The sequence below is a fragment of the Malurus melanocephalus genome, unplaced genomic scaffold, assembly GCF_030028575.1.
Source record: "Malurus melanocephalus ecotype Western Australia unplaced genomic scaffold, MMel_1.1 scaffold_37, whole genome shotgun sequence".
Taxonomy (NCBI): Eukaryota; Metazoa; Chordata; class Aves; order Passeriformes; family Maluridae; genus Malurus; species Malurus melanocephalus.
The window spans coordinates 673,521-681,423 of record NW_026623269.1 but is presented as its reverse complement, the minus strand read 5'-3'; the positions used below and the strand labels follow the sequence as shown (position 1 = coordinate 681,423).

At 36.2% G+C, this 7,903-nt stretch overlaps 1 long non-coding RNA gene across 2 annotated transcripts in view; it reads left to right on the top strand.

The window, feature by feature from the left end:
- The window catches only part of LOC130572527 (uncharacterized), a 59,098-nt gene extending 55,982 nt beyond the window's left edge, over positions 1-3,116 (top strand). The window contains exons 1-4 of one of the 2 annotated variants that reach the window (XR_008965227.1): positions 11-1,199; positions 1,845-1,918; positions 2,001-2,072; positions 2,157-3,116. This is a non-coding gene — a long non-coding RNA (uncharacterized LOC130572527). Of the gene's footprint in view, positions 1-10; positions 1,200-1,844; positions 1,919-2,000; positions 2,073-2,156 lie in introns of those variants that run through there. The other variant, XR_008965226.1, reaches the window with a different exon arrangement.
- Positions 3,117-7,903: the final 4,787 nt, after the last annotated feature.

The following is a 7,903-nucleotide window of genomic DNA, read 5'->3' as shown; positions in this document are numbered from 1 at the left end:
AAAAAAGAAAACCAGATGAAAGAAGATGAAAGCATATTTACCCTGCATAACCTGCACACATCAGGAATCAGGGCTGGAACCCACAAGTACTTTTTGCACTTAGAAGTTTCAGCCCATTTCAAAGGCTAGGTGACCAAGGAAATACTGAGATTTTCCATTATGGGAGGTAGGGAGGCATTAACAATAATCTGTGAAAGTAATTCCTTCTAAGATGCAGTCCACCCAGCCACAAGCTCTAAACAGCTCCTCTTCTTCCCCTGCAYCACCCATCCCAAATGCCAGATATCAGCCAGGCAAGCCCCCATACAGAAATATGAAGTAACAGATGGAAGTGGGGAATAAGAGCATAGGAATAATACTGAAAGAAATGACATACAGAAAAGAAGCTTATAATAGGGCAGATCTTAAACGTGAGTAACCCTAAACCATAAAGTCAATTCATTTGATTAGAACAATGTTGAACAGATGCACATTCACAAAGGGCTGAGTTAGAGAGCCTTATTCTCTCATGACTCATGCCATTGTGCAGAGGTCTTGTAACATCCATGGAATTAAACCTTTGAAATGCCAGTACAAGTAAATGGAGAAATAAAAATAATCAAACTTCAGAGATAAAGTATTGTCAGCAAATATCCCGTGCTGCTGTATCAGGAAAGAAAGGTAGGTTGCCACATTTAATTTAAATATATTTGATTTAGATATATACGTAATCACAGGGGTTTTCATAAACAAAATGCATCTAATCTACCATAAAGAAGAAAATGAGTTGATTCTATTCTTGTCTAATTATCCAGTAGGCTACATCAATGACTTTCAGTTGTATTAGATAGGAAATTTGGTTGAGTTAAATAATGTAATAAATACCTCTGCAGGCAGATCAATCAAAGAAACAGGACAGTTTACAAAATAGACACAGGTAGCACACTGATGAACTCCAGGCTTTTGGAGCGAGTTCTCTTTACATAAGCACAGGCAAAACCCCCCCACACTTATAAATATGTAAATAATCATGGATGGATGAAGGAGAGTATAGAGCATCTTTTACCAAAAGATAAAGCAAAGAAACAGCAATTCATAAGTCAGTGAATCSATCACATAATTTCAGCACAGCAAGAGTGGACCTAGCAAAAAAGAATTTTAACAAGCTGAGCTGCAAGAATACCTTCTGCAGAAGAACTCTGCTCACAAATGCAAATAAGGTAAAATTTCTGGATTACTATGTTTTGCCTTCTGATCCAGCCTCTGAAACTCTTACACAACACAAAAGCTACAACCTAAATTTTTATTAATAATTAAGACATTTGAATTGGAACAGTCAAAAGATTGGGAAAAAATGTTGTATTCTGTGGAAATTTTTAAGAATAAGGACTTTGTGTGATGATCAGCTTTGGATGTGTACAGCATGCTGCCACCTAAAAAAATACGAAAMTAAATATAGAGCAAGCATTGATATACATTCACCTTTTTTTCCTCCTGAAAGCTATCACAACAGGTTCTGCATGTGTGAAAATTTGTAAGGAAAAAGGTATTCTGTCTCTCTAAGATGTTTATTGAAAAATTAAGTCTTCTTTAAAGAAAATTTATTTTTTGTCAATTTTTAACAAGCTTTAATCCAATTGAATCACGTCATCAGAAAAAAAAAATTGTTCAATTGAGCAGTCTCTAATTGGCAACACTAATTTGTAAAACTCATAGCCAGCTCTGCTCATTTATGGGMTCYCATGTTTTGTTTTACTGTGAAGTTCAGTCTCATGAAATACCAGACTGCATTAATCCACTCATGCCTGGATCTCTAACCTTTATTTTTAAAGCCTGAATAACTGACACATATTTTCTTTTCATAGAAAGAAGTCTGGGAAACTACCAGCTCCTTGCACAAAGACTGAAATATGACAGGCAGAGAAGGGTGTTGGTGTCGGTAAGAGAAAAATGATTGAAGTTGCATCATCTGTATGATGAAAATCATTGTGTGAATTTTGATTTTTCCCCCCTACTTTCAGACATTTGAGGATGCAGTCAAGTCAATGGAGTTCTGTTGTAGTGGTTGCTTCAGTGAACATTCAACGCTGTCGGTGAGTTTGGAATTAAAGTGAAAACCATCGACCGTTGATTGTACCCTCCAGCTAACCATCCTCCTCCTTACTTCATGCTTTCAGGCCTTAACACCGAAGATAGCAACCTAACCATCATATGGTGTTTCTCCCCCACCCTGCCAAGCTTTACAAAAAGGTCACAATCAACATTCATTGCTGTCGGTGGGTTTAACTATGTGGACAAGCTCACTGAACAATGAATGCAACTGTGGCCCCACATTGTACAGTTGCCGTTGAGAGGAGCAGCAGCTCTGAAGGCAGTAGTGAGAAGCAAACACTTCTTATAAGCTACAATTTTCTGGTCAGAAAAATAGTTGGGGGTATCCATGTTGTGCTTAYTTGGTTTTTGAGTGTGTTTAACTTAGCTGACTAGGAGAAAAAAACCCACTGCCTTTTTGTGGAATATTGTCCTCACAGGGTTCAACATCATTGAAAATGTGAAAGTTCATGTTTAGTTATGTATGCTGAAAAAAAAAAAAAAAAACTAGGAGAGGAAGCTCTGTATATCCAYTCCTAAGGACTCTGACATAAGAGGAAAGAAAAATTAATTGCCATTTTAACTAGGCATTGTTGAATAGTTCAAAAATTTATTCTATACTAGTCATGACAAATACAAATGGGAAMAAATGGGATTTGAAAGTTATGGATAAAATGTTATATAAAAATATTAATTAACTTTACATGAGACTGATTTCAAGACCACAAGTACAATTGCATTTGCCTTTTTTAGGGATCTGGAAGATGACAAATGTATATGCAGAAATAATAATAGAAAAGCAGTTAAACTGGAAAATGATTGTAAACTGAGAATCTGTCACACTGAGTACTGCAGATACAAATAATAAAAGTATAAATAAGCTCACAATTGTGTCCTTATTTCTTTATAACTCTTTATTAACCTGGTTAAACACACAGAAGGAMCAGTCTACATTTCTCACAATCATCCAAGGTAAGTTCAGCCTTTAGACTAAATGCAACACAAATATTCTGCAGTAGGAATTGCTTGCAAAATTAGGAAATCTCACAGCATACAATCATATCATTCTTCCTCATTATGGGAATGTTTATAAACAACACTCTACTCTGATTGTTTACAAAGTTTCCTCAGCACATCAGTCACACAAGTTCTCTCATATACCAAACTTGCTTGTTTTATGCATGTTCCACCACGTAGGAACTGAACTGCATCTCAGTATCAAGGCTATCATGGCATGATACATCTAGAGCTGCTTCTTGAACTTTCTCTTATCAGTCTAATTAAATGGTAAAAATATATTTCAATCACGAAAGAGATCAATCCTCTGTGAAACTAATATTTATAAAACCGCAGTTCCTCAAAAGGCATAACCCCACTAGCAAAATTAAGCCTGAAATTATTTTTACATTACTTAAAATTGGCGTTTGGGAAGATTATCTCTTTTCATTCCAATATTTACTGGAGAAGAACCCACATAGTCTGTTGCTCACTGAATACTATCATGGTCAGAGACAGAAGAGTAAAGTATTAAGAGCTGCTATGGATAAATGATTTCTCTGCAGCAATGTTCAGAGATAAGCCTGTATCTTTAGGTTTATCCATTTCTACAAATATGGGAAGCTGAATTACTGCAGACTTACATATTGCAGATAGATAAAGATCATATTAAAAGCAAGACTCAGAGGTATACATTCTGTCTAGATGRAGAAATTTTCAAATTAAGCTGAAGCTAGTATGTTTTTGCTACAAAACACAGTTCTTTACTGAAACTTATAAAACAGGCCTTCATTTTGCAGAACACTGGTTATACCTGTGTTATGTATTTTAAACACAGAAAATACTTACCAATACAGAAGAATCTGGAATTTCTCAACACTTGAAAGAACTAATGTCCTGGAACATGTGTGGTTTCTGAATACATGTTTTCTGTGCTAACTGATAACATTTGAATGATTAGCATTGAAGAGGGCTAGACTCCAGTGCAAGAAAAGGATAAAGTTACCTCCTTTTCTAAGGGAGTGCTTTTCTTCAAAATRCATGTCTCTTCAAATTTCTATCATAATTTTGTTCCATACACTTATTAATAGAAGAACAGCAACTCACACCTACTAGATCAGGATGCAGAAACCTCAGCCAGCATCAGCCTAGGCACAGATTGTCCACTCTCATTACAAATATAAAACRAGTATTTCCTCCTGGACTACAAGTTTTTATCAATTTCCAAAGAGGAGAATCCTCAGCCGTTGTCTTTAACGGTGCCTAGCATGAAAATTTATCAAGGATTTTAGTTACGGCATGTTTTCATACAGAAATAAAAAAATGTCTGCCTAGTRTACAGATACGTAGAACCTCATACAACTTTAAATCAATCTATACAGGCTAGTTAATTAATAATGTTCATTGGAAAACAACACCATTATTCCACACCCCACAAAAAATGCTGGCTTGCACACCTCTTACGTTATGTGGTAAAGCCACAGAACAATCCTAATTTGGTAATGATAACTGTGATATACTGTGGAAAGGTTTCACAGTAATTTTCAAGTTTTTTTTGTTAATATCATACAYATGTACTCAGTACAATGCCCACAGGCCACAGAAACATTCTAGAGAATTGCTCCTCAGTGTCATTGTAAATAATTCACTCACAGCAATATTTTTAGGTCAGGCATATCAAAGTTGCAGTAAATGYGATGGACCTTGACATAATAGGAGCACTGGTTTTACAGCAGTGGAGGAAGAACAGGGAATGCACTTCCCATCCATGAGAGATCAGTTGCTGTTCCCTAGTGTACACATCACCATGCTTGAGGACAGCAGAGGTGGTATTAAGGACTTGTTATGAGGTTTGGAGTCGCTGGGCTTTTTAATTACCTCTAAGTTCCTTTTTCCTCTCTGGTTTCTGGCATAAGAGGATTTAAAACATCCAGCCCAGCAGCTTCTGTATCAATTCTATAACTTYTGTTTAGCAAGTACAGAAAGGCACTTGTTTTTTACCTCTAAAACTAGAAATCAGAGAATTCATATGATAGAAATAGTCTGTGATATTCAGGACTGTGGCAGGATGACTATGATAGACTTGCTTTTTGGCACAGTTGACACCACCACACTAACATCTCTTGCTTTTACAGATGGTGAAGTGACACAGTARGTTAAAGACTTAAATATAGAAGTCATTTATAGTTGAAATAGAAGCAGTCTCTRGACAATTTTAGACATTCTGAGGGGGAAAAAAAGAATGCTCCTGCAATCCAGTGTTTAACCTCATGTAAATCCTGGTTTTCCTGCCCACCGTCTTTTTTTTCTTGTAAATGTRTATTTTCATTACTTGTCAGTTAAAGTGGCAACCAGGTGTTTTTTTTTTCAGCCAGTTGCATGGTGACACACACTACAGAATAATTCTTACATTTTGCTTTCTTCTATTTAGGTTTTTATAATTTTGTTTTAGCTTTACTTTTTTTTTTCCTCCTGTACATACCCCTCAAGTGTGAGTGCCAGAAACACAGACCACATTCCAAAGAGCCCAGCCAGGGCTAACTAAAATAATCTAATGTCTCTTTATTTTACAAGCAATCTCTGATCCTTTTCAGCCAAAAATAGCATTAGTAATGGCACCACACAGTTAACACTTTTAAATTTATCTAACATTATTCCATAGATACAGCATCCACAAGTTCTTTCCTATTTTAAAATAGATTATTTCATCTCCTTGAAATGCAACATTTGCAATTTTCTCCACTTGGAGAATTTTTTTTGAAAACATGGCTCCTCCTTTCCCCCTCAGAATCACTAATGTTTTGAAACTTAGTGGCAGAAATTACACGGTAACACATTATAGTTGGAATGAACTTCTGATAGAAGCAGAAGTCTATCATGATTTAATTTWAAAAAAAAWTGGAATTTCCATTGTACTCCATTTCCGCCAATTATTTGAAGAGTTTACACATTTTAAGTGAAAAAGAGGCAAGAGAAGCATGAGTAACTTACTATTCCTGCTGTCTGTACCTAAACRGTATTTACAAGCTCAGTATTTTACATTGGTTAGGGCCTTCACTTCATAACAACCAGTAATCACACACTGGATACAAATATGTCTGAAATACATGCAAGAGAAGGTTAACATTTGAGTTTAGCAGTTATTCATCTGAAAAGGAAACAAGGCAACTCTTCTAACTGCACAGCTTTCAAGTATGATTCTTATGAAAACTAACAAATGTCCAAGTTCTACATCTTCTGGTTATGACACTGCCCTCACATTGCTCCTAGAAACAAAAATAGTCTCYTCCTCCTCCTAGGTTTGGATATGAACTGACACCAGAAATTTAGGAAAGCTTCAGGTATAGAAGCTAATCCACAAGGCATGAGTTAGAACAGAAAGTTTGCCTAAATTTCACAGTAAATCAGAATTAAGCTCCTTAGTTACCCAGATAGAATGTAGGCCCACAGTGTATATTCTGATCTTCCCTGATTTTACTTCATGGGATGCAGCTGCTTCAAAGATATCCCTAAAAGTTTTGATGTTTTAACAAATCCATTTTAATCTAACAAGTTCACAAATAGATTATCACAAGACCTAATGACATAAACTGCTAGGTTATGTTTGTTTGGTGGGTTTTTTKTAATCATCATTATTTTCTCCACTAGGAATGTCACACTACATCTTTTTGAAGAAAAAACAAGTCAAAAATGGACCAGATACCACAAATCTATGATGCCAGTGTTGAGAATGTTCAGATACCAGGTCAGATAAAGAGGAAAGAGAGATGGAAAGCAACATACACCTAGCTTTCAAAATAGGGGGAACATTACAATACAAATAAACTGTGTATTTCAGCCAGAGTGTCACTTATGGGTAGCAGCAAGGTGTCCAAATAATCATATAATTCAGCTAATTGATTACATGGATCTATTATTTAGTGATTAAACAGTTAAAATATTTTATCACAGGCATTTTGAAACACTGAAACAAAAGAAAAATGCAAAAATATTAGTTTAGCTAGTGAGAGTTGAGTCCAGGTGGTTGCCCTCAAAAGTCAACATCATCATCTGATGTGTAAAATATTACTAATTATCACAGAGTACACCCCGTGCTAATTACTGTGTTTGCCTCAAAATAATGAGCCTAGAGTTCATGACAATAGATTTACATTGAAATGTCATCCAGTTCATTCGGTATCAATATGCTGCTGGTTAGCAGACTGATAAATGTGATAAAATCAGTGTGTAGGCTCTCGTTGAGCCAGGAACAGTGAACACACTTTAGGGAGGCCACAAACTGATAGAGGGGTAACAAAGCTAAAAGAACTTCCAGAGACATTCASGGTGTAACTGTAGGAGACAACAGGAGAAAAAAAAAGCAGACAGTATTTTAAAGACAGCAGCCAGCTGTGTTAAAAGAAGTATTTGTAGACTCCAAGAAGATCTCTGTAAAACATCCCCAAAACAATTGCTATAGATTGTTGAAGAAATTCATGTGGATCATAATCGGCTAACCAACAAATTCAGATCCTCTGCAGGTTTTGGAATCAACATACTTATATCAATTCCAGTGGAATTTTGCCAGTTTGTACAAGYTGAGGATTTGGTAAGCCAACACACAAGGGAACTGTGAAAGTAGTATGGTCCCACACATCCTACACAAAGGGAAAAATGCAGAGGTACATGCCACTCTTGGGAGAGGGGAAAGAGGRGAAACAAAAGAACATGTACTTCAAAAAACACATTTCCACCTACTGAGAAAGCATTTCTGCCCACAGACAAACTGTGGGTGCCCCAGACGAACAGCACTTGGACACCTCACTGCTCCATTGGTGCAGATTAATGCTTTGCAGST